A 26,733-nucleotide genomic window follows, 5' to 3' on the forward strand; every position below is an offset into this window, starting at 1 on the left:
GCAGGGATTTCTCGTGCGGCCAGCACATCTTTGATGTTACTGGATAGGCCTTTTTTAAAGGTTGCGCAGAGGGCCTCGTTATTCCAGGACAATTCGGAGGCGAGAGTACGGAATTGGATGGCGTACTCGCCAACAGAAGAATTACCCTGGACCAGGTTCAGCAGGGCAGTCTCGGCAGAAGAGGCTCGGGCAGGTTCCTCGAAGACACTTCGAATCTCCGTGAAGAAAGAGTGTACAGAGGCAGTGACGGGATCATTGCGGTCCAAGAGCGGTGTGGCCCATGACAGGGCTTTCCCAGACAGAAGGCTGACTACGAAAGCCACCTTTGACCTTTCAGTTGGAAACTGGTCCGACATCATCTCCAAATGCAGGGAACATTGTGAAAGAAAACCACGGCAAAATTTAGAGTCCCCATCAAATTTGTCCGGCGGAGATAAACGGAGGCTGGATGCGGCCACTCGCTGCGGAGGAGGTGCAGGAGCTGGCGGAGGAGATGATTGTTGAAGCTGTGGTAGTAGCTGCTGTAGCATCACGGTCAGTTGAGACAGCTGGTGGCCTTGTTGCGCTATCTGCTGCGACTGCTGGGCGACCACCGTGGTGAGGTCAGCGACAACTGGCAGCGGGACCTCAGCGGGATCCATGGCCCGATCTACTGTCACGATTCGGCTGGCTGGAGGTGGATCCTCTGTGCCAGAGAGGGATTGGCGTGGACCGTGTCGGTGGACCGGTTCTAAGTTGCTACTGGTATTCACCAGAGCCCGCCGCAAAGCGGGATGGTCTTGCAGTGGCGGTAGCAACCAGGTCGTATCCACCGGCAACGGCTCAACCTCTCTGACTGCTGAGATAAGCGCGGTACAAGGGAGTAGACAAGAGCAAGGTCGGACGTAGCAGAAGGTCAGGGCAGGCAGCAAGGATCGTAGTCAGGGGCAACGGCAGGAGGTCTGGAACACAGGCTAGGAACACATAAGGAAACGCTTTCACTGGCACAATGGCAACAAGATCCGGCAAGGGAGTGCAGGGGAAGTGAGGTATAAATAGGGAAGTGCACAGGTGAAGGTACTGATTAAAACCTCATGCGCCAATCAGTGGCGCACCGGCCCTTTAAATCGCAAAGACCCGGCACGCACGCGCCCTAAGGAGCGTGGCTGCGCGCGCCGGGACAGCACAGACGGGGAACGGGTCTGGTAAGCGAGTCGGGATGCGCATCGCGAGCGGGCGCGTCCCGCATCGCGAATCGCATCCTGGCTGGGAACATTATCGCAGCGCACCCGGTCGGCAGGTCTGACCGGGGCGCTGCGAATAGGAGAACGCTGTGAGCGCTCCGGGGAGGAGCGGGGACCCGGAGCGCTCGGCGTAACACTACCATTGTCATTGGAGTCTTTATTGCCCCTGTGCCCAGGATCCAGCGGTATACCTTCGGGTGGTTTTAGGCTAAACCACGCCCTGGCGTCACGAATACAAGGGGTTAATGCCATCTGCCCCTAAGGTAACAATATCTTCCATCATCACACCCCACTACCACACTTGCATTGAGGGGGCGTTGCACCCGACGCTCTAAATCAGGCATAGGCAACTTTTGGCACTGCAGATGTTTTGGACTACATTTCCCATGATGCTCTTACAGCCAAAATGCTGACAAAGCATCATGGGAGATGTAGTCCAAAACATCTGCAGTGCCAAAAGTTGCCTATGCCTGCTCTAAATGAATGCCAGGTGCAGCAGGGAGATCAGACATCTTATCCCCTATCCTTTGGTTAGGGGATAAGATGTGTGGTGTCCCGGTACCATATTGCATCCAGTACCTAGTGTAGAGGTCCCCAAAGTCAGAGAAACTACGTTCAGGTAGGGTTCCTCAGGTGGGACAGCCCCTAGTCGCCTCTCCTTAAGTTTAACTTGTATATTAATAAATGTATATATTAGTAATTCTATCTATATTATATAGGAATGTATAGTGCTTACCTTGTTCAGTGTCACAGGACCTTCGGTCATGTGACCAAGCTAGTAACCTCTATGGTATGTTGCAGGACCTTAGGAGTTCCTTGGGTCACGTGATACCCAGCATTCTCTGTAATGGTGATTGACATCCGTATGGACCAATTAACTTTAGTCCAGCCCCTGCCTATATAAGGGAGCTGCGTCCAATTATCGCTCTCTTGGGTTGCTGCTCTGCCTGGGAAACCTCTACCATCGGTTCCTAAGGCACAACAAGAAAGGCCCCGCCAGGAGGCCAAAATAGCCGACCTGATGGAACAATTAAAGGCCCGACACAGAGAACTTTATGCTCCAACACAATTGCCTTTCAAATATTTTCCATCAAATGATTGGGAAGCGGATCCCTTCCAGCTGAGGCCGAAATGGTCTGCTCCTGATGCCTCCACCAACGTACTCAACGAGGAGGAGCCTCTACAACAGCAACCAATTCCTACAGTCTACAACAAAGTACCCTGGCCTACTCCTGTCCAGGAAGTTTGGCCTCGACCACGGGTGCCAACAGAAGTACGTGGGCCTACTCCCAACAAGGAGCTTTGGTCTGCCCCCCAGGTACCAACAAATGTGCTGCTGCCCATGCCTGATGAGGAGGTGGGGCCGAATCAACCAGCACCAACGGTTAACCTCAATCCTTCTGTGTCACATTCTACCCTGGCCAATGTGGTGTGGGAGAGCCACATTAATTCCTTGCCTGCTTTTGATCCGGAGAGGGGTAGAGGCTCTAGGCGAAGAGGAGGACGATGTCGCCAGAGTTTTATTTGAAGCTGACACTCATTCTGCTTTGAGTATTTTTGGTTGTTGTTTCTGTCTTCACAGACTGTTTGCAACAAGTTCAAGAAATGTGCCTAGCCGGACTATGGTAAGACTGTTCCAGTTGTAACATAACCATCAAGCTTTTGCCCCTGGTCTTTAGACCAAGAGACTCCTGGAGGTAGGAGATTCGAAAGTGTGTGCCCGGCTGATAGCTACAGCCGAGAAAGTTTAGACTCTTAGTGCGGGGGACTGCTGATCCTTGCACGTACGTTTACATGTACATACCTCAATCGTAACGAGACATTCTTCGTGAAAGTTGCACTTAGGTGAATGCACCTGAACCCTGTTGGAGTGTTTAATAAATATTCATACTAGAATAACTAAAGGTAAATGGCTATTGTACACATGTACATAAAAAATGTATATAATAGGTGTTGTAGTAGTAGCTCATAGGTGATTTCCTTGGCTGAGGGAAACAGTGTTGTCACCCATCATTAACACCTTCTCAAAGGTCCACTCAAGGGAAATTGCCCTTAAGATATCAAGACTGACCTACCTCACACAGTACTAAACACATAGTACTTCACAAACCAATCACTTAAGTGTACTTGATTCACTTAAATTTAGTACACCAAACAAACAAAAACTTATCTCACACTAAAGTAACTGCCTTAGGAATTGTAGCTAATGTTATTTTTCCAATTCCTGCCACTGTCATGTACACTAATTCTCTGTTCTCATATGTGTGCGAGATGTTCTGCTTGGCCAGTGGATACTCTTGCTAGCTTAAAGGAAATGCACATATTTAAAGGTAACCTAGATAAGGTTTATCTGTTGTGTTCTAGGGATAGGAGCGTCTAGCCAATATACCCTAGTAGCCACCCTTATTGGTAGAAAGCCTCGGGCAAGCCAATATACTCCAGTGTACTAAACAGGTATGTCACAGCCAGTGCTCTGGTCCCCGCCTCCGGACCAGAGCGCTCGCTTCCCCGATCCTCCTTCCACACTGACCGGGAGCACGGGATCCCTTGTGTCGGGGACGCGGCTGCCGTGGCGGCTGGTCCCCGCTCACGCGCCGCATCCCTGTCTGACTTACCTGGCTCCTCGTTCCCGGCGCAGACTGGCTCTGCCTTCCGGCGCGTGTGGCCCCGCTCTCTAGGGCGCGCGTGCGCGCCACCTTCTGTAAATTTAATTGGTGTGCTGGCTAATTATCCCTGCCTCCTTCCCTAATAAAAGTCTCCTGCCCCTTCCTGCCCTTGCCGGATCTTTGTACCCTAGTGCCTTTGAGAAAGCGTTCCATATTGTGTATACTGCCCTGCCTGTTGCCGTACCCTTGCTACCGTCTACTCGCCTTTGAACCCTAGCCGCCTGCCCTGACCTCTGCTACGTCCGACTATGCCCCTGCCCGCTCCCTGTGTACCACGCCATATCAGCTACCAGTGAGGTCGAGTTGCTACTGGAGGATACGACCTGGTGGTTACCGCCGCAGCAAGTCCATCCCGCTTTGCGGCGGGCTCTGGTGAAAACCAGTAACCACTTAGAACCGGTCCTCTAGTACAACCCGCGTCATTGCCTCTCTGGTCCAGAGGATCCACTACCAGTCCTGCCGGTACGTTATAGTAAGATCCGGCTATGGATCCCGCTGAAGTTCCTTTGCCAGGCCTAGCGGACCTCACCACCATTGTGGCCCAGCAAGGTCAGCAGCTGACCCAGTTAACCGCCATGTTGCAGCAGCTCCTGCAATCTCAGCAACAGCCAGCTCCTCCGCCTGCAGTTGCCTCCGGTTCCAGAATCTGTCTGTCCCTGCCTGACAAGTATGACTGAGATCCTAAGTAGTGTTGAGCGGCATAGGCCATATTCGAATTCGCGAATATTCGCGAATATATGGACGAATATTCGTCATATATTCGCGAATATTCGCATATTCGTTATACCCTCGTTTTATTTTCGCATATGCGAATATTCGCGTATGCGAAAATTAACATATGTGAAAAGTTGCATACACAAAATTAACGCATGCGAAAATTCGCATATGCGAAAATTCGTATGTGCTAATTTACGCATATGCGAATTTCCGCACGCCAGTCTTACACAGTAGTATTACAGCCTTCTTTACACCACATAAGCTGGAAGCAGAGAGGGATGATCACTGTGATGTGTACTGTGAAGAAAAAAAAAAAAAAAAAAAACGAATATTCGTAATTACGAATATATAGCGCTATATTCGCGAAATTCGCGAATTCGCGAATATGCGATATTCGCGAATAATATTCGAATTGCGAATATTCGCGAGCAACACTAATCCTAAGCAGTGCCAAGGGTTCCTGTCGCAGTGCTCTCTCCACCTCGAGCTACTGTCTGACCAATTTCCTTCTGAGCGAGCCAAGGTAGCCTTTATTCTCAGTCTACTCTCCGGGAAGGCCCTGGCCTGGGCTACACCGCTGTGGGACCGCTCTGATCCTGCTACCTCCTCTGTCCATAACTTCTGCCAAGAATTCCGAAATGTAGACACTACCCTCGTCTGGCTCCCGTTTCTCAACGTCCACCTCAACCCCTTTCTGGGCCTCCCACCGTGGAAGCCATGCAGGTGGACCGGTCACGCCTGACTCCTCAAGAACGAAGCCGTCGCAGAGACGAGAACCTATGTCTGTACTGCGCCAGTACTGAGCACTTCCTATGTGATTGTCCTCTCCGTCCGCCACGTTCGGGAAATGCTCGCACCTAGTAAACGTGGGAGAGGCGTTGCTAGGTGTGGATTCCTCCTCTCCACGTCTCATCATATCGTTGCAGTTGTTCCTCCCTTCCAAGTCCTTCTTCATCGCCGCAGCCTTATTGGATTCCGTTTCAGCTGGCAACTTCATTCACGCCTCCTTGGTCGACAAGTACCGCATTCCGTTTGTCCGTCTAACCAAGCCCCTCATCATTTCTACAGTTAACGGTGAGAGACTCTCTGCCACTGTGCAGTTCCGTACCCTGCCTCTGCAGATGGACATTGGAATTTTTCATACAGAGACTTTAGAGTTCCTTGTCCTTCCCTTCTGCTCCTCCGAACTCCTCCTGGGCCTGCCGTGGCTACAACGTCATAGTCCTGTCCTGAACAGGTCCTCCGGTGAGATCCTGCGTTGGGGTACCTCCTGTTCAGACCGTTGTCTCAAGCCTGCTCCAGTCAAGCAATTTCCGCAAATTTCTCCGCCTCCTGGTCTGCAAAAACCCTACCACAGCTTTGCGGATGTCTTTTGCAAAAAACAAGCTGAGGTCCTTCCTCCTCACAGATCCTATGATTGTCCTATTGACCTAATGCCTGGTTCCACTCCACCTCGGGGAAGAATTTATCCTCTCTCACCTCCAGAGACGCTTGCCATGTCCTAATATATTCGTGAAAACCTCCAGAGAGGATTCATAAGGAAGTCTTCTTCTCCTGCGGGGGCTGGCTTCTTCTTCGTGACCAAGAAGGACGGTTTCCTTTGCCCCTGTATTGACTACAGAGGACTCAACAAAATCACCATCAAGAACCGTTACCCTCTGCCCCTAATCTCTGAGTTATTTGATCGTCTCCGAGGGGCAAAGAGCTTCACCAAATTGGATCTTCGAGGGGCCTATAATTTGATCCGTATCTGTGAAGGCGACGAATGGAAGACCGCCTTTAACACCAGAGACGGTCACTTTGAATACTTAGTGATGCCTTTTGGACTTTGTAATGCACCTGCAGTCTTCCATGAATTCGTTAATGACATCTTCCGGGAACTTCTTTACACTTGTGTAGTAGTATACCTTGATGATATTCTTATTTTTTCCTCTAATTTGGATCAACATCGAGTTCATGTCCGACAAGTTCTCACTCGGCTCAGAAAGAACCGCCTCTATGCCAAGATTGAGAAATGCCTGTTAGAGCGTTCCTCTTTTCCCTTCCTGGGGTATATCATCTCAGCCCAAGGACTCCAAATGGATCCTGCCAAGCTCTCTGTGGTCCTGGACTGGCCACACCCCTCTGGTCTCCAAGCCATACAGAGGTTCCTGGGTTTTGCCAACTATTACAGACAGTTTATTCCTCCACTCTGGTGGTCCCTCTTGTGGCTTTGACTAAGAAGGATACTAATCCCAAAACCTGGCCTCCTCTAGCTGAAGAAGCCTTCCAGTCCCTGAAAGCCTCCTTTGCTTCCGCATCTGTTCTTTCCCGGCCTGACCCTTCCAAGCCATTCTATCTTGAAGTGGATGCATCCTCAGTGGGAGCAGGAGCTGTGCTTACTCAGAAGTCTTCCAGAGGCAAGACCATAACTTAGGGCTTCTTTTCTAAAACCTTTACTCCCGCCGAGAAGAATTACACTATTGGGGACAGAGAACTGTTGGCAATTAAATTGGCTTTGGAGGAGTGGAGACATCTTCTCGAGGGTGCTCCTCACCCTGTGACCTTTTTTTGGACGATAAGAATCTAGCCTACCTCCAGTCAGCTCAGAGACTCAATCCCCGCCAAGCCCGTTGGTCCATCTTCTTCGCCCGCTTCAATTTCCAAATTCATTTCCGTCCTGCTGCCAAGAACGTCAGAGCAGATGCCCTTTCTCGCTCTTCAGATGTGGTGGGTGATGCCCTTTCTCGCTCTTCAGATGTGGTGGGTGACGTATCTGTAGTTTTCTGGGTACCAAAAAAAGGGGAAGACCAAAGGGGGGGGGGGGTGAACTGTCACAGCCAGCGCTCCGGTCCCCACCTCCGGACTGGAGCGCTCGCTTCCCCGCTCCTCCTTCCCAGGATCCCGGTGCCTCCCGCACAGTCACACTGACCGGGAGCACGGGATCCCTTGTGTTGGGGACGCGGCTGCCGTGGCGGCTGGTCCCCGCTCACGTGCCGCGTCCCTGTCTGACTAATATGGCTCCTCGTTCCCGGCGCAGACTGGCTCTGCCTTCCGGCGCGCGCGGCCCCGCTCTCTAGGGCGCGCACGCCACCTTCTGTAAATTTAAAGGGCCAGCCCACCATTGATTGGTGTGCTGGCTAATTATCCCTGCCTCCTTCCCTAATAAAAGTCTCCTGCCCCTTCCTGCCCTTGCCGGATCTTTGTGCCCTAGTGCCTTTGAGAAAGCGTTCCATACTGTGTATACTGCCCTGCCTGTTGCCTTACCCTTGCTACCGTCTACTCGCCTTTAAACCCTAGCCGCCTGCCCTGCCCTGTGCTATGTCTGACTACGCCCCTGCCAGCTCCCTGTGTACCACGCCATATCAGCTACCAGTAAGGTCGAGTTGCTACTGGAGGATACGACCTGGTGGTTACCGCCGCAGCAAGTCCATCCCGCTTTGCGGCGGGCTCTGGTGAAAACCAGTAACCACTTAGAACCGGTCCTCTAGTACAACCCGCGTCATTGCCTCTCTGGTCCAGAGGATCCACTACCAGTCCTGCCGGTACGTTACAAGGTAGCTAATATGGCACAAATGTATAGTGAGATTTCAATTGTCTAGTGAACCTAAATACAAATGTATAGTGAGATTTCAATTGTCTAGTGAACCTAAATACAAATGTATAGTGAGATTTCTATTGTCTAGTGAGCTAGAGAAAAGAAAATGCTTAGTAGGATGTATCTCATGTGACTAATATCATCCTGTTACTAAATTCATGAACTAACCAACCTTGTTCGTGAGTTTACCCAAACCAATTTATGTACACCAAAAATAAATGTTAAGTAGGTTTTATAGGTTGTACCCGACCTTCACTTCGTCCCTCTGTCTTAGGGGACTGACGTCGAGGCCGACTTATCTTAAGTAAGGGGGTTTGTGGTGTCCCGGTACCGTATTGCATCCAGTACCTAGTGTAGAGGTCCCCAAAGTCAGAGTAACTACGTTCAGTTAGGGTTCCTCAGGTCGGACAGCCCCTAGTCGCCTCTCCTTAAGTTTAACTTGTATATTAATAAATGTATATATTAGTAATTCTATCTATATTATATAGGAATGTATAGTACTTACCTTGTTCAGCGTCGCAGTACCTTCGGTCATGTGACCAAGCTAGCAACCTCTATGGTATGTTGCAGGACCTTAGGAGGTCCTTGGGTCACGTGATACCCAGCATCCTCTGTAATGGTGATTGACATCCATATGGACCAATTAGCTTTAGTCCAGCCCCTGCCTATATAAGGGAGCTGCGTCCACTTATGGCTCTCTTGGGTTTCTGCTCTCGTGGATGCCGGACTAACAGGACGGTGTACTACGCAACTTTTAACGACACGCTAGGCCTCAAAACCTACGGCCTCAGCAGAACCAAAAATCGTGAGTCTTATACTAATTCCTGCTAATACTAGCCTGACTACTGGACCCCAACTAATTCTCTAAATCCAGTGGAACAGCGCAATAGTCAAGAGACTCTTAAAGCTAAAGTCTCGACCATTGTCAATCTCCAAAAGGAAGCTGTATTGATGAGAGACTGTTATGTTGTTGAAGTATACAGAAAATCTTCAGTAAAGTTAATGCTGTTTACAGAAGCTTTCCGGTTGTGGACAATCCATTATTACTCACTACTTAAACTCAGTAACATCTACCTCCCTATCGTTCCTGGGAAGGGCGGCGGTAGGAAAAGCTTTATGGAGGAGCCCTCACCCTGGCGTCATGAATAGCAAGGGTTAACAAACACCCTTTATTACCTGCACAGCTACACTCCCCATACCCTACACCCCCCAAGCTACCACAGATGTCTATGGGCGGAGTAACCCTTTAAGCGATAACTTCTGGTGACTGCTTGTTATAAAATACCTTGTACTTGTGTCATGCATCTAAATTCTGCAAAAGGTAAAACTCTGGCACTCCTCCAAACCTACCTCTGTGCACCCCCCCAGCTAAGATTAGATACTGAAGATTAACAATCCATTGTCAGATACTTCCAGCTAGCATGGTCTGTTTTTATACAATTCAGCACTTTCTAAAAATATCTGGTGAGACAAGTACATCATTCTGATATGAGACGGGACTATTTTCATTGGCTGCGCAGCGTACGTGGCTGATTGAGCAACGTGTAAGAGATATACAGAAATGATCATTAGTAGGGAATCAATCATAGGACAGTGATACATTGAATTCCATTGTGTTTAATACAAACTACGAAAAGCAGTACCCCATGTGAACTTTGAGAGAACCCTGGAATAATTCCCATGGATTATTTTTTTTTTTTTGGTGAAATGATGGTAGCAACATGCAGAAGCTATTAAAAGACGGTCCATTCCCCTGTGTTCTTCCCTGTTAGCTTCATTGTGGAATTTTGCTAATGTTTTTAACAAGCAGTTCTCTCTTATTTTTTTCCTACAGAATATGTATATTGTTACTGGCCGTAAGTAATAATACAGCTGCTGAAGAAAAACGGATGAAAATAACAAAGTATGGACTTTTCAGTTCATATATAATAAAAATAAAGTATACTGTAAAAATAAAGTATACTGTAACAAGTGAAGTGTACAAAGGTTATAGGAACCTCATTAAAGGGGTATTCCAGGAAATCTTTTTTATATATCAACTGGCTTCAGATAGTTAAACAGATTTGTAAATTACTTCTATTAAAAAATCTTAATCCTTTCAGTACTTATGAGCTTCTGAAGTTAAGGTTGTTCTTTTCTGTCTAAATCCTCTCTGATGACACCTGTCTCGGGAAACGCCCAGTTTAGAAGCAAATCCCCATAGCAAACCTCTTCTAAACTGGGCGGTTCCCGAGACAGGTGTCATCAAAGGGGATTAGGACAGAAAAGAACAACCTTAAGTTTCTGGAGCCAGTTGATATATATAAAAAAGTTTTTTCCTGGAATGCCCCTTTAAGATGATATGCAATATAAACCATAGCTCATGTGTTGTCGTGGGGCAGTGTTTCCCACCCAGTGTGCCTCCAGCTGTTGCAAAACTACAACTCCCAGGATGCCTGGACAGCCTTTAATGCACAAAGTTAAATGGGTATTCCAGGCAAAACCTTTTTTTATATATATCAACTGGCTCCGGAAAGTTAAACAGATTTGTAAATTACTTCTATTAAAAAATCTTAATCCTTCCAATAGTTATTAGCTTCTGAAGTTTTCTGTCTAACTGCTCAATGATGATGTCACGTCCCGGGAGCTGTGCATGATGGGAGAATATCCTCATAGGAACTGCACAGCTCCCGGGACGTGAGTCATCAGAGAGCAGTTAGACAGAAAACAACAACTCAACTTCAGAAGCTAATAACTATTGGAAGGATTAAGATTTTTTAATAGAAGTAATTTACAAATCTGTTTAACTTTCCGGAGCCAGTTGATATATAAAAAAAAGTTTTGGCCTGGAATACCCCTTTAAGTCTTATGTACCTGAACCTTTCACTTCATGTAATCCTTTACTCCTCAGGCAAAAGTAAAGCTTTATGTAGCACTTATAAAATGAATGACATGTGAAAATTAGGAAGGTAAAACAAAAAAAAAGATTCTTCTGTGATGCACCGCTGTGGTGAATGGCGGGACCACGGGTGTTGCGGTGAGAGTGGTGGGATCTGATGTTATTAACCCCGGGGGTCGGATGGTATTAACCCCTATGTGTTCATGACGCCAGTGTGGTTTTCGGGTTCTGGAACACCACACGCCAAGATTTTCCGCTATCCCTCCGGCTAGTAGTAAATAAAGAGTCCACAAGCAGTTAGGGGTAAACGGGGGCTTTACTGAATAGAAGACAGGTGTAATTATCTTCACAGCTATGGCCAGATTTCCCAGAGAGGTGGCCAGGACCCAGAGGACCTCACAGCTTTCTGGACCAATATACTTGTAGTAAACTTGACTTTGACTTGTAATTAGACTTAACTCGACTATGTGCAAGACCAGGGGCGGACTGACAACACTCAGGACCCCCGGACCAAAAAAAGGCAAGGGCCCCTGCTAGGCTCTGCAGCTCGTCAATCTTCTGCCATGCCCCTATTCCACCTGAATCCCACACACACAATAAAATAAAATTTATAGATGTAAGAAACACTTTAAGGTAGGTAAATTTCCATGACCAATAATACTGGTATACAAGGAGTAAATATATACCACCACACAATAACTGGATAATACCGCCATACTGTACTGAATAAAACCACTATACACAGACCAGTATAAAGGATCAGTATACAATATAAGTGATTATATACAGGACCATATGGCGGTAGATATCAGCTGTACACAGGATGTGTATACCATATAAGTGATTACAGTTACATTTTTGGACTCACAATTACGTCTTTTCTGATCAGCAGCGTCCTCTTTCCTTTTCTTCTCCGTCCGGATAAGACCGCCATGTGGATCTCTTAACATCTGCAGGACAAATATGTCAGACTGCATTTTTCCAGTGCCCTCCCCAAATCTACAAAATATTTCCATCTATAGGCCCACAAACTGTGATAATGCCCTCCTTGGCGTTGTGCACAGTAAAAGGGCAGGTAGGTAGGTTGCCAGGTAAATAGGTAACTAGGTACGTCCAAGGAGGAAGACAGCACTAGTCCCTGCTCTTATGCCCGTGACCATCCGGATAACCAGTCCAGATATAGAACATCCAATTGGTATAGGTCACAGCAAAAAGTATGCAGACTTACAATTTCAAAAAGGCTGTGGTCTTTATTTAGGTCATCAGCAATGCATGCATTGCTGATGACCTAAATAAAGACCACAACCTTTTTGAAATTGGGAGTCTGCATACTTTTTGCTGTGACCTATACCAATTAGGTAACTAGGTAGGTAGATCAGGAAGCCAGATATGTAGGTAGGTGACAAGCCAGGTAGGTAGAGGGCTAGCTAGGTAGTTAGGCAGCCATGTATGAAGGCCAGGTAATTACATAGTTAGGTAGCTGGTTATGTAGATAGTTAGATAGCCTGTTATGTAGGTAAGTAGTTAGGCATCAAGGTATAAAGTTTGGTAGCCCCCTCCTTCCCCATAGGTATAGGCAGCAGAGTTAACCCCCCCTTCCCTGCAGGTATAGGCAACAGAGTTAACCCCCCTTCCCTGTAGGTATAGGCAGCAGAGTTAACCCCCCTTCCCCAAAGGTATAGGCAGCAGAGTTAGCCCACCACCCTTCCCCATAGGTATAGGCAGCAGAGTTAACCCCCCTTCCCAATAGGTATAGGAACAAAGTTAACCCTCCTTTCTCCTTAGGTATAGGCAGCAGAGTCCCCCCTTTCACCATAGGTATAGGCAGAGTTAACCCCCCATTCCCCATAGGTATAGGTAGAGTTAAACACCCTTTTCCCCATAGGTATAGGCAGAGTTACCCCCCTTTTCCCATAGGTATAGCAGAGTTACTCCCTCCCCCTTTCCCCATAAGTATAGGCAGAGTTACCCATCCCCCCCTCTTCCCCCTAGGTATAGTCAGAGACACCCCCTCCTTCCCCATAGATATAGGCAGAGTTACCCCCCTCTTCCCCATAGGTATAGGCAGAGTTACCCCCCTTTCCTCCTCTTTCCCCATAGGTATAGACAGAGTTACCCCCCCTTTCCCCATAGGTATAGCCAGAGTTAGGCCCCCCCCTTTCCCCGTAGGTATAGGCAGAGTTAGCCCCCTTTCCCCATAGGTATAGGCAGAGCTACCCCCGCCCTTTCCCCATAGGCATAAGCAGACTTACCCCCCCTTTCCCCATAGGTATAGGCAGAGTTACCAATCAATGCATAGATAGTGCCACTAAAGCCAAACAGTACCCGCACTCACAGCACATCTAGCGTCTTCAGGTTCCAAACGTGGACATCACCCGGTGGGGCTCCAGACAGTAACGGGGGGCCCCCAGGGATGAGACCTCGTCCCTGAGCGCCCCCTGTTACTGTCTGGAGCCCCGCCGGGTGATGTCTACGTTTGGAACCTGAAGATGCTAGATGTGCGGTGAGTGCGGGTACTGTTTGGCTTTAGTGGCACTATCCATGCATTGAATGGTACTTCCCTCTATTTTTTTCCCCCAGCACCTCCGCATGCAGCTAGTTTTGCACACCATATGACACCTGTCTGTTCGCTTTCCCATCAGTGAGTACTATGATCATAGGGCTTTAGACTATCAGCAGTGCCACCTCAGAACCTCTTACATCAATATAGGCAGAGTTACCCCCCACTTTCCCCATAGGTATAGGCAGAGTTGAACACCCTTTTCCCCATAGGTATAGGCAGAGTTACCCCCCTATTCCCCATAGGCATAGGCAGAGTTACCACCACCCCCTCTTCCCCATAGGTATAGGCAGAGTTACCCCCCTCCTTCCCCATAGATATAGGCAGAGTTACCCCCCCTCTTCCCCATAGGTATATTTAGAGTTACCCCCCTTTCCTCCCCTTTCCCCATTGGTATAGACAGAGTTACCCCCTTTTCCCATAGGTATAGGCAGAGTTACCCCCCCTTCTCCCATAGGTATAGGCAGAGTAACCCCCCCTTTCCCCATAGGTATAGGCAGAGTTACCCCCCCCTTTCTCCATAGGTAGAGGTAGAGTTACCCCCCCTTTCCCCATAGGTATAGGCAGAGTTACCCCCCTTTCCCCATAGGTATAGGCAGAGCTACCCCCCCTTTCCCCATACATATAGGCAGAGTTACCCCCCTTTCCCCATAGGTATAGGCAGAGTTACCCCCCCTTTCCCCATAGGTATAGGCAGAGTTACCCCCCTTTCCCCATAGGTATAGGCAGAGTTACCCCCCCTTTCCCCATAGGTATGGGCAGTTACGCCCCCCCTTTCCCCATAGGTATAGGCAGAGTTACCCCCCTTTCCCAATAGGTATAGGCAGAGTTACCCCCCCCCCTTTCCCCATAGGTATAGGCAGAGTCCCCCCCTTTCCCCATAGGTATAGGCAGAGTTCCCCCATTCCCCATAGGTATAGGCAGAGTTAAACACCCTTTTCTCCATAGGTATAGGCAGAGTTACCCCCCCCTCCCATTCCCCATAACTATAGGCAGAGTAACCACCACCCCCTCTTCCCTATAGGTATAGGCAGAGTTACCACCCACTTTTCCCATAGGTATAGGCAGAGTTACCCTCCCTCTTCCCCATAGGTATAGGCAGAGTTACCCCCCCCCTTTCCTCCCTTTTCCCCATAGGTATAGGCAGAGTTACCCCCCTTTCCCCATAGGTATAGGCAGAGTCCCCCCCCTTTCCCCATAGGTATAGGAAGAGTTACCCCCCCTTTCCCCATAGGTATAGGCAGAGTTATCCCCCCTTTCCCCATAGGTATAGGCAGAGTTACCCCCTCTTTCCCCATAGGTATAGGCAGAGTTACCCCCCCTTTCCCCATAGGTATAGGCAGAGTTACCCCCCCTTTCCCCATAGTTATAGGCAGAGTTACCCCCTCTTTCCCCATAGGTATAGACAGAGTTACCCCCTCCCTTTCCCCATAGGTATAGGCAGAGTTACCCCCCCTTTCCCCATAGGTATAGGCAGAGTTACCCCCCTTCACCATAGGTATGGGCAGAGTTACCCCCCATCCCCATAGGTATTGCCAGAGTTACCCCCTTTCCCAATAGGTATAGGCAGAGTTGCCCCCCTTTCCCCATAGGTATAGGCAGAGTTACCTCCCTTTCCCCATAGGTATAGGCAGAGTTACCCCCCACTCTTTCCCCATAGGTATAGGCAGAGTCCCTCCCTTTTCCCATAGGTATAGGCAGAGTTCCCCCCTTTCCACATAGGTATAGGCAGAGTTCCCCCCCCCCTTTCCCCATAAGTATAGGCAGAGTTGCCCACCCCATCATCCCCATAGGTATAGGCAGAGTAAAAAAAATAAAATTAAATGATGCTCACCTGATGTTCCACGCAGCGATCTCCTCAAAAGCAGGGGCCCGTGTCTTCTCCCCTCCATAGTACATGTGTCGATGAGTGACGTCATCGGCGCCTGTGCTGCGTGGGGGTGGAGGTCACGTCTCCTTTGTGTAAGCTGCAGATGCAGCTCAGACAGAGGGGACGCCTTCTCCTGTATGTGTGTGTATTGCACATACCGGAGAAGGGTGCACTGTCCGCTGGGGAAATCCCCATAGCAAACATACGCTGCTCTGGACAGTTCCTAAAATGGACAGAGATGTCAGCAGAGAGCACTGTGCTCATGATGTCAGCAAACAGCTCTGTGTTTCAAAAAGAAAATAATTTCCGCTGTAGTATTCAGCAGCTAATAAGTACAGGAAGGATTAGGATTTTTTCATAGAAGTAATTTACAAATCTGCTTAACTTTCTGGCACCAGTTGATTTAAAAAAAAAAAAAAAAAGCTTTTCACCGGAGTACCCCTTTAACCACTTAAGGACATAGGATGTTCTCTAACGTCCTCGCTACCTGGGCTTTAATGCCCAAGGAAGTTAGAGAACGTCCTGTTGTATTTCCGGTCCCTACCGCTCGCCGGGCAGAGGTCGGAACTGGATGCCTGCTGAAATCCTTCAGCAGGCATCCAGGGCAAACGCTGAGGGGGGCCATGTAGGGAAATCGCCCTTGCAATCTGCGGCGATACCGGGCTGATCGGGTCTCTGGGACCCAACCGCCCGGTAATTTTGCATGATCCCGGCTGTCACAGACAGCCAGGACCATGCTAAAGCATAGGAGCGAGGTGGCAAACCGTCCACCTCCTCCGATACCCTGCGATCCGTCGGTTAACTAACCGACCAATCGCAGGGGGGGGGGGGCGGATACTTCCTCCCGTCCTGCCCGGCCCCTGAATGTCCGTAGAGGATGGGAGGAAGACCGGAGGACGCGGCGGGGGACGGGGGAGTGCTGGGGACCGGCCCGGTACTTACCTCGTCCCTGAAGACCCGGATCCCGGCGACGGAGGCGACAGGTGAGTTGATCTTCAGCCGCAGTCGGGCCCTTTACAGCAATGCACGTCGCCGTAAAGCGACATGCATTGCTGTATTTGGACCCTGTAAACTACAACTCCCAGCATGCCCAGACAGCCCTTGGCGTCTGGGCATGCTGGGAGTTGCAGTTTTGCAACATCTGGAGGTCCACAGTTTTCGGACCACTGTGCCCTTCCAGATGTTGCAAAACTACACATCCTCAGCATGCCCTTACTGTCCAGGCATGCTGGGAGTTGTAGTTCTGTAACATCTGGCCCTTCAGATGTTGCAGAACTACAACTCCCAGCATGCTTGGACAGTTTTGGCATACTGGGAGTTGTAGTTTTGCAACATCTGGAAGGGCACAGATTGGGAAACACTGTATTAGTGGTCTGCAAACTGTAGTCCTCCAGATGTTGCAAAACTACAACTCCAAGCATGCTGGGAGTTGTAGTTCGGCAACATCTGGCTCTAAAGATGTTGCCGAACTACTACTCCCAGCATTCCTGAGAAGGCTGAGAGTTGTGGTTTTGCAACAACTGGAGGCCCACTGGTTGGGAAACATTGTCTGTTTCCTAACTCAGTGTTTCCCAACCAGTGTGCCTCCAGCTGTTGCAAAACTATAACTACCAGCATGCACTGATAGACTGTGCATGCTGGGAGTTGTAGTTTTGCAACAGCTGGAGGTCCCCCCCTGTGAATGTACAGGATACATTCACATGGGCAGGGGGCTTACAGTGAGTATCAGGCTGCAAGTTTGCGATGCAGCAAATTTTGCACGGCAGCTCAAACTCGCAGCGGGAAACTCGCTGTAATCCCCCGCCCGTGTGACTGTACCCTAAAAACACTACACTACCACAAAATAAAATAAAAAGTAAAAAAACACTACATATACACATACCCCTACAGAGCCCCCCTCCCCTCCCCAATAAAAAGGAAAAACATCTGGTACGCCACTGTTTCCAAAATGAAGCCTCCAGCTGTTGCAAAACAACAACTCCCAGTATTGCCGGACAGCCGTTGACTGTCCAAGCATGCTGGGAGTTTTGCAACAGCTGGAGGCACCCTGTTTGGGAATCACTGGCGTAGAATACCCCTATGTCCACCCCTATGCAAATCCCTAATTCAGGCCTCAAATGCGCATGGCGCTCTCACTTTGGAGCCCTGTCGTATCTCAGGGCAACAGTTTAGGCCCACATATGGGGTATCGCTGTACTCGGGAAAAATTGCCTAACAAATTTTGGGGGGCTTTTTCTCCTAACCCCTTATGAAAAGGTGAAGTTGGGGTCTACAACAGCATGTTAGTGTAAAAAAATAAATTTTTCTCATGAGCTGTAAACAATAATCATCACAATTATGACAAGTCACGGCTTGAACTATCTTGCTTTGCATGTGATGAGTGTCTCTCATATGTTATTTTCACTTTTTAGCTTACATTACTGAAATAAATGAACTTTGCACAATATTTTAATTTTTCGAGTTTCACCTGTATATTACTTTCAATCTTTGTCATTCATTTTTTGCACTTTTGGTTTGGTTTTACCCAAATGAATGTCTTTGCTTTCTAACAATGTTGTCCAGAAATAAATAAAAAAGGAGTTTGAAAACCCTGAAAGAACTCTGCTTCCTGTAGGTTCGCAACTTCTCACTAACCATGGGGATGGAGCTGAGGTCAATGTAAGTTTCCCAATTCTCTCCGCACTCCCTAACCTTAATTCAGTGACATTGTCTGCAGGAAGGAGAACAGACATATTGAAGTTCCAGGTATCAGAGCTGATATAAATGTCATCCTTATTTAATGTAAGGTAAAAATTGTCTCTTACGAAGATAAAGTGACTGCTCCGCTATGGAAATAGCCTCCACACGTTCACCACACTAGAGATATTGTTGTACTGTTTTGCTAATCATATTTCTAGAAAGATTTCCCTGCAAGGAACATCTGTTTCACCAATCCTGACCCTGACTTGTAGAACTGATAGGAGAATGTGCATCTGGTTTTTGTGTTTCACTGAAATGGAAACAAGTGACTTGGAATAAATATGTCCCTGAAGTATAAATATGTTGTCTTCATATTTCATATTAATGTTTTGTGGGGAAGGATAATAAAGAGGTTTCATATCAAGGAGAGAGAAAGGAATACATCCAACTGCATGATAATAGAGAGAAACATACAGACATACAAACATTTTTTGAAAATGTTTATTTAATGGGTTTTCCATTATATTCCGCTATCCAAAGAAAAATTGACAAGCATTAGATCATCAGGAATTCGACGACTGGGACCCCTTGTAACCTTGAGAACAAGGACCTGATTTGCTCCTCTGAATGGAGTGGCTAGCTGCGCATGCGCAGTGCAGCTCCTTTCATTGTCTATGGGAGCACCGGAGATCTGCAGTGCATGTGCAGCCCATTCCCATGGGAGACTTGCTCCATTCTTAAAATTGCAGGGGGTCCCAGTGGTCAGACCCCCTCATCATCTGACACTTACCCCCTATTCTATGGATAGATGCATAAGGGTTTTAAGTTAGAATACCCTTTTAAAACCTGAATTATGTCTTATTACCTGAATTATTTTCTAACAGTTACACAATTTCTTTTAACTGTAACCCTTGGTACATATATATAAACACTGCTCCCTCCTTTTAAGGAAACAGCACCAATCACTGAGTCCGGATAAAGTGCATGTTAAGATTCTTTATTGCATTAGAGCATGGGATGCAACGTTTCGGCGTACAAGCCTTTGTCAAGCCTGCTTGACAAAGGCTTGTACGCCGATACGTTGCATCCCATGCTCTAATGCAATAAAGAATCTTAACCTGCACTTTATCCGGACTCAGTGATTGGTGCTGTTTCTTTAAAAGGAGCACTGTTTGTATATCCAGCCTGGCAAGCTGGGGGATAACTGCACCACACTGATGGCCTTCCTGTGCTGAAACCCTTCTTTCACTTTTACATATATATATATATATATATATATATATATATATATATATTGTATTAGGTATCTAGTCCTGCGAAAAAAAAGTGTGGGCTCGAGGGCTGTCCCTGCAAGATTCCTGCTAATGGGAATGGTGTTCCTGTTATGGAAATAGTCCAGGAACTCAGTTCCCACACGTTCCTGCAGGACATATTCATGTTATACTGGTGTTTGAACTTACTCCCTAGGGGGGTTGGCAGTCATGCCACTCAGGTAAATAGGCAGGACCTGTGCCTGCCTGGAGCCCTTAGGGTGATCATGTGCCTTGGAGGGTGTTAGGGTTCTGCACCTTTTCCAGGAGGGGGCCCCCAAAGATTATAAAAAGGTGGAACAGGCAAGAGGATGAGAGTATGCATGACTGCCGCAACCAGTGTGCGACGAGCAGTGCTGTGTCTCTGACCGCTTGTGCTAAAAGCTTGTGAAGCTGTGCTGAGGAAGTGACCCAAAAGTATAAGGGTATGTTCACGTTACGTAATTCACAAAATTGCTCCTGGATCATTGGGAGAAGTTTCTCTTTGAGGAAATCAGATACCATAGAGAAAATAGGTTTACCCCAGAATGTTGCAGTGTTATCTGTTTACGGTGGTAAAGTTATTTCTTTCTGATAAAGCCCCCTTCATACTGTTTGGAACAACTGGAAAATCAATTGTCCATAGAATAAAGGTGAGCGCTACCATGAGTCCTGTGTCTTGCCTCCTCCTCAGCATCATTAAACCACATCCTGAGCATCTCCCTCCACCCCCGATCCCCGCTCGCTCTATCTACCTGCGGTGAGAGTCCGCAGCTCCTGTCCCTGCCGACTGCTAGGCAGGGGATAGATCTTGTGGGGTCAGAGGCTGACACGTCAGGGGCTTGGAGCAGACATGCTTGGCTGTGCCTGCTGCTCCCATCAGCCCCTGGCCTGTCCTTCTGACCCTGCTTGAGCAACAGGGCCCATGTAAGTTTTAAAAAAAGAAGTGCTGGCAGAGGCGGGCCCGGGACATGTTGCTGCAGAAAACATTATAGTGAAGTGGCAGGGGGGCCCTGTGGGCCCCTCTGGCTATGAGACCTGGTCGCGAACAAGACCCTTGCGACCTCTATAGCTTCGCCATTGATCTTGAGACCATTCATGTGTGGGGTTGTGTGTTATCCAAGGCACTTGGCTCAATCATAATTTTTCCTAAGAACGTGGCCGTGAATAAAGAATGATATAATGCTCCATGGGTGTGGACCCACTATGCCACAAGAGGCAGCTGGACAGGCAAGCAGAATGGGCCAAACTAACACTAAAGGTAGCATCAAAAACAGGTGTTTATTAGTGTTGCTCGCGAATATTCGCAATGCGAATTTTATTCGCAAATATCGCATATTCGCGAATTCGCGAATATTCGCGAATATAGCACTATATATTCGTAATTACGAATATTCTTTTTTTTTTTTCCACAGTACACATCACAGTGATCATCCCTCTCTGCTTCCAGCTTGTGTGGTGTAAAGAAGGCTCTAATACTACTGTGTGAGACTGGTGTGCGAATTTTTGCATATGCGAAAATTTGCATATGCAAATTTTTGCATATGCAAATTTTTGCTTATGTTCATTTTTGTGTATGCAAATTTTCGCATACGCGAATTTTTGCATATGCGAAAATCGCGAATATTCGCGAATATATGACGAATATTCGTCCATATATTCGCGAATATTCGCGAATTCGAATATGGCCTATGCCGCTCAACACTAGTGTTTATTAGCCAAGTAGGTAAAGACAACAGCTAGCCAAGATGGCCACAGGTGCAGGCTAGCTGGAACAAGCAGAAGGCAGACAGGAATTGGGGGTAGACAGTCCAATTTTATTACCAGGAGAGAAAGGTCAGGTGCCAGGGGGATTAGACAAAGGCAAAGTACAGTATACAAGCTAGTTCACCCTGCTCTGTACTGATGAAAGCCTGAAACAGCTGTCGCTTCTCGGCCTTTTGGCTAAGATCAAGTGTAGTATCTGTTCTTATCAGTTTTCATGCTGGTGGGGATGGGTGCTGCATGGAGGATGCAGGTGTACCAGGGCTTTCCGGGGCTGGTTCTGAGGAATCAGCTCGACGGCTGCCCCGATGTGACCTGTTCCCTCCGGGTCTCGCCATGAGGCTGAGAGGGTCTAGAGCCGAGGTACTTTTGTGCCTCGGGGAGTGGTGACCCCGAGGTGCCGAAACTCACTGGGAGGATCGGCTCACTGAGTTGAAGCACAGGCACCATAATCTCTTCACCTTGTGGCACTCACCTCTTGATTCCCGGCCTTCTGGCTAGGATCAGAGAAATTTTTATAGATCCGGCCGGATGTCCGGGCAGTATGTCTGCACACATTCACTTATTTATTTCTTTTTGTCTCACTGTGTCACTTTTTGTGTGTTCACAGGATTTGTCAGGATGCGGTAGCCCTTCTGGGTGTCCCTCCTGGCGGTCTAGGGGAGGTGTGTGTGGCCATTAGGTTCCTCACCTCCCTGCAAACACCCCGGGTACTCCTGCTTTGGCAGGGTACCTACCGTTATCGGCTCTGCGGGCAGATACCTTGGCTAACGCCAAGGGGGATGCCGGAAGCATTTGTGGTCCCCTAGTAGCTTCGGCGAACATCGAACCTGGAACCTCGCAGGTACCTTTTGGTACGGAGGCGAAGGGTAAGGTTTGTTGGGGGCCTCTCTCCTATCGGAGAAGGGCTTGCGATAGACCGCATCCTTTGTTCACGTTTTTTTTAGTGTAACACTTTTGCACTTTTTCTTGCACTTTGGGTGAATCGAGAGCACGTTCCTCGGCTTTAGATAAAAAAAAAAAAGTACAGTATACAGACAGGATCAGGAACACAGGTTTAGCAGACAGACAGGGACCTTAGCAGTACTAAATACGCAACCTTGCTGAGGCCAGGAACAGCAGGTGTAGCAGAGTTATATATGCAGAGCCTGGCTGTTATTGGAGGACGACAGAGTGGAAACTGCAACAGAGTGGACGACAGAGTGGAAACTGCAACAAGAGACACACCAGAGCAGGAAGAGCAGGAAATACAGCAGACACATGGCACAGAGAATTTTGCCAAACGCTGGTAAGTAGAGATGTCGTGAATTGTTCGCCGTCGAACTGTTCCCGGCTAACTTAGCATGTTCGCGTTCGCATCGCTGGGCGTACATATGTGAAGTTCGATTCGCCTCCTATACTTTAACATTGCGGTAAACTTTAACCCTGTGAGTCAGAGTCAGCAGACACATTACAGCCAATCAGCAGCAGTCCCTCCCTTCCAGACCCTCCTACCTCCTGCACGGATGCCATTTTACCTTCATTCGGCATGCTGCAGGCTTAGGAAGTGGAGGGTTAGAGAAGCTGCTCCTGCTGTATAGGGAAAGCGATAGCTAGGTTGCTGCTAGGTGGTGTATTCAGGGTCCACTTTACTCCTAAAGCTCTAGTCTAACATCTGCTTTAAGGACAGCACCCAAAAAAGCCCTTTTTAGGGCTCAAATATCAGTCCGTGTGTCTTGCAACAGCTGGAGGCACCCTGGTTGGGAGGGAACCGTTGGTTAAAAGGGTACTCCAGTGTAAAACTTAAGTTCCTTCAAGCAACTAACTACAGTATTAAAAGGGCTATAAGTTCAGTCCGTGTGTCTTGCAACAGCTGGAGGCACCCTGGTTGGGAGGGAACCGCTGGTTAAAAGTGGTACTCCAGTGTAAAACTTAAGTTCCTTCAAGCAACTAACTACAGTATTAAAAGGGCTATAAGTTCAGTCCGTGTGTCTTGCAACTGCTGGAGGCACCCTGGTTGGGGACCTCTGCTTAAAAGGGAAACTCCGCTGGCAACCTTTTTTGCTCATTGTCACACTAGTGCAAATCACATTTGGTGTGACATTTGTTCAAATTAAAAAAAAAATACCTTTTTTGGCTGTGAAATAAAACCAGTGCTGGGGGGCTCTAACTATGTGCTGCCTAATATGGGGGAATCTATATACTGCCTAAAGGGGGATCTAAATATGTGCTGCCTAAAGGGGGCTCTATGTGCTGCCTAAAGGGAGGCCCTAACTATGTGCTGCCTAATATGGGGGAATCTATGTGCTGCCTAAAGGGGGGCTCTAACTATGTGCTGCCTAATATGGGGGAATCTATGTGCTGCCTAAAGGGGGGATCTAACTATGTGATGCCTAAAAGGGGGGGGGGGCTCTATGTGCTGCCTAAAGGGAGGCTCTAACTATGTGCTGCCTAATATGGGGGAATCTATGTGCTGCCTAAAGGGGGGCTTTATGTGCTGCCTAAAGGGGGCTCTAACTATGTGCTGCCTAACATGGGGGAATCTATGTGCTGCCTAAAAGGGGGATCTAACTATGTGCTGCCTAAAGGGTGCTCTATGTGATGCCTAAAGGGGGATCTAACTATGTGCTGCCTAAAGGGGGCCCTATGTGCTGCCTAAAGGGAAGCTCTACCTATGTGCTGCCTAAGGGAGGCTCTAACTATGTGCTGCCTAATATGGGGGAATCTATGTGCTGCCTAAAGGGGGGATCTAACTATGTGATGCCTAAAGGGGGGCTCTATGTGCTGCCTAAAGAGGGCTAAAGCACGTTATTCCAAACCATTTAGGAATAATAGGTGATTTATGCCCTTTATGGATTAAAACCAGACTCTGAATCAATTATGTAATTTTCCATGGGAGTTTTGCCATGGATTCCACTCCGGCACTCCACAGTCCAGGTATTAGTCCCCTTGAAACAACTTTTTAATCACTATTGTGGCCAGAAAGAGTCCCTGTGGGTTTTAAAATTTGCCTGCCCATTGAAGTCAATGGCGGTTCGCCCCCGGTTCACAAACATTTGCGAACCGAAAATTTTATGTTCACAACATCACTACTGGTAAGTACCAGGACACATGGTAGCTGGTGGTTGCCAACCAGCAGCATTAGAAATCGTATCTCCAAGAGCATCTTCCAACCATTCAGGATCATTTTAGTGATGAGCTATGCTTTTTCCAGCATGATGTTGACCATTTCCCATGGCACAAGTTATGGCCTGAAAACTCCCCAGATTTCAACCCCATTGAGAACCTGTGGCCAATCCTCCAAAAGCAGGTGAACACAACAAAACACTAAATTGTGATAAACTCCGAGCACTGAATAGGCCGGAATAGGTTGTTCTCAGTCAAGATGTGGCCCCAAAGCTGATATCCAGTGTGTCGGAGAAAGTTGCAAAAGCCTTAAAAAAGACTTTGCAAAAATTTGATGTATTTGTCAATAGAAATTAAAAAAACTTATGGAATGTTTACAATTGTACATTAGTAACCACAGAAACATCTGACTGAAAGAACTAAAAACACTAAAGCAGCAAACTTTGTACAAACCAAAATTTGTGTCAGTCCTAAAACTTTTGGCCATGACTGTACTTTTTTATGTAAATTCCTTGTGGTTTGGAAAAATTCTGCTAGCTGTCATATGATAAGAATGTATACTCCCAGTACATTAAAATCTATTGTGATCACACAGGTATGCAATGTGTTGTAAGACAAGACAACTGGAGCCATACACCTATTATTATCGAAACATCCTCGGCAAAGAGGCAGTGAAAATTGTTTTTGAATATAGGCAATATGATCACAGGCAATGAAACATGACTAGTACAATTTGGTAACTAGGGCAATGTCCCAAAAATTCACAACCCGAATTAACAAATTACAATAAAGTTATATACAATTCAAAGAGATACAGCAGTCGGCACTAACATTAAAGGGGTTCTCCACCATAAGGGGATTTTAGTACGTACCTGGCAGACAGTAATGGACATGCTTAGGAAGGATCTGCGCTTGTCTTGGGGCTAAATGGCTATGTTATGAGATTATCATAACACTGTGGCTAACTTTTTGTGAACTGATATTTCCTGTTTGACTTTTCTCTTTTTGACTATAAATCCCACAATTCCATTTTCCTCCTTCCCAAACATCAGCCACCCCACCCATTGAAACATAAATGAGCTGCATCAATTCAAAAGACCTGTTGTTTTCAATTTGGGTGACTACAGCTGTTGCATTAGTTGTAGATTGATCACTCTCCTACCAAGCGATCGCTCCACCCATTGAAGCAGACCGGCTCCTTGTCATCAGCTGACTAGTGAGTCAGGTCTCGGCCGCATTGCAACCTGGGAAAAATCTGAGACAACAGTCATTTTGTATGCTGTAAAAAATCAATAGTGGAGTGAAAATCACAGAAAACTGTCACACACAGGTACAGACACTATATTAGGAACTACACTAACTTTACATCCCCTGTAGCAAATAAAAAAAATTCCTGGAAAACTATGCTGCCTACACCTACTGGGGGAGGGGAGGGGGGAAAACTCTGCTGCCTGCACCTACTTGGGGGGGGGGGGGACTCTAACTCTGCTGTTTACACCTACTGGGGGGGACTCTGCTGGGGGGAAGGGGAAAAACTCTTCTTCCTATACCTACTGGGGGATCCTGATGCCTACACATACTGTGGGGGGAGGCACTGATGTCTATACCTACTGTGGGGGGGACCCTGATGCCTACACCTACTGTGGGGGGGGACCCTGCTGCCTACACCTACTGTGGGGGGGGGGCCCGCTGCCTACACCTACTGTGGGGGAACTCTGCTGCCTACTCCTACTGTGAGGGAACTCTGATGCCTACACCAACTGTGGGGGAACTCTGTTGCCTACACCCACTGTGGGGAACTCTGCTGCCTACATCTACTGTGGGGGAACTCTGCTGCCTACACCTAATGTGAGGGAACTCTGCTGCCTACACCTAATGTGGGGGACTATCTACTATGTTCCTGCCTAGCTAATATGGGGACAAACTACTAAACTAATAGGAGGGCTACCTACTAACTACAAAGGGGGTTTTCATAGTGCCCCTCCCGAGACTTTGGATCTGCCACTGGGTGGAGGGGGTGTTGGCTACCTATTTGACTAACTCCCTGGCTACCTAACTTTGTACCTGAATGCGTAACCACTCACCTACATACCTGGCTATCTATCTACCTACATACCTGGCTGCCTAACTACCTACCAACATTTGCTACCAACCTACATACCTGGCTACCTAACTATGTATATACCTGGCCTTCATACATGGCTGCCTAAGTACCTAGCTAGCAACCTACATACCTGAAAAGTCACCTACCTACATATGTGGCTTCCTTATCCACCTACCTAGTTAACTATTTACCTGGCTACCTACCTACCTGCCCTTTTACTGTGCAAGACACCAAGGAGGGCTTTATAACAGCTAGGGGCTTATAGAACTGGAAACATTTAGAGTCTAACATGTTTGTCCAG

The 26,733-nt window shown here is 47.7% G+C and overlaps 1 pseudogene; it reads left to right on the top strand.

Moving 5' to 3' along the window:
- The first annotated feature begins 21,383 nt into the window (after positions 1-21,383).
- Positions 21,384-21,543, top strand: LOC130274619 (U2 spliceosomal RNA; annotated as a pseudogene).
- Positions 21,544-26,733: the final 5,190 nt, after the last annotated feature.

Source organism: Hyla sarda, chromosome 5 (genome assembly GCF_029499605.1).
Source record: "Hyla sarda isolate aHylSar1 chromosome 5, aHylSar1.hap1, whole genome shotgun sequence".
NCBI lineage: Eukaryota > Metazoa > Chordata > Amphibia > Anura > Hylidae > Hyla > Hyla sarda.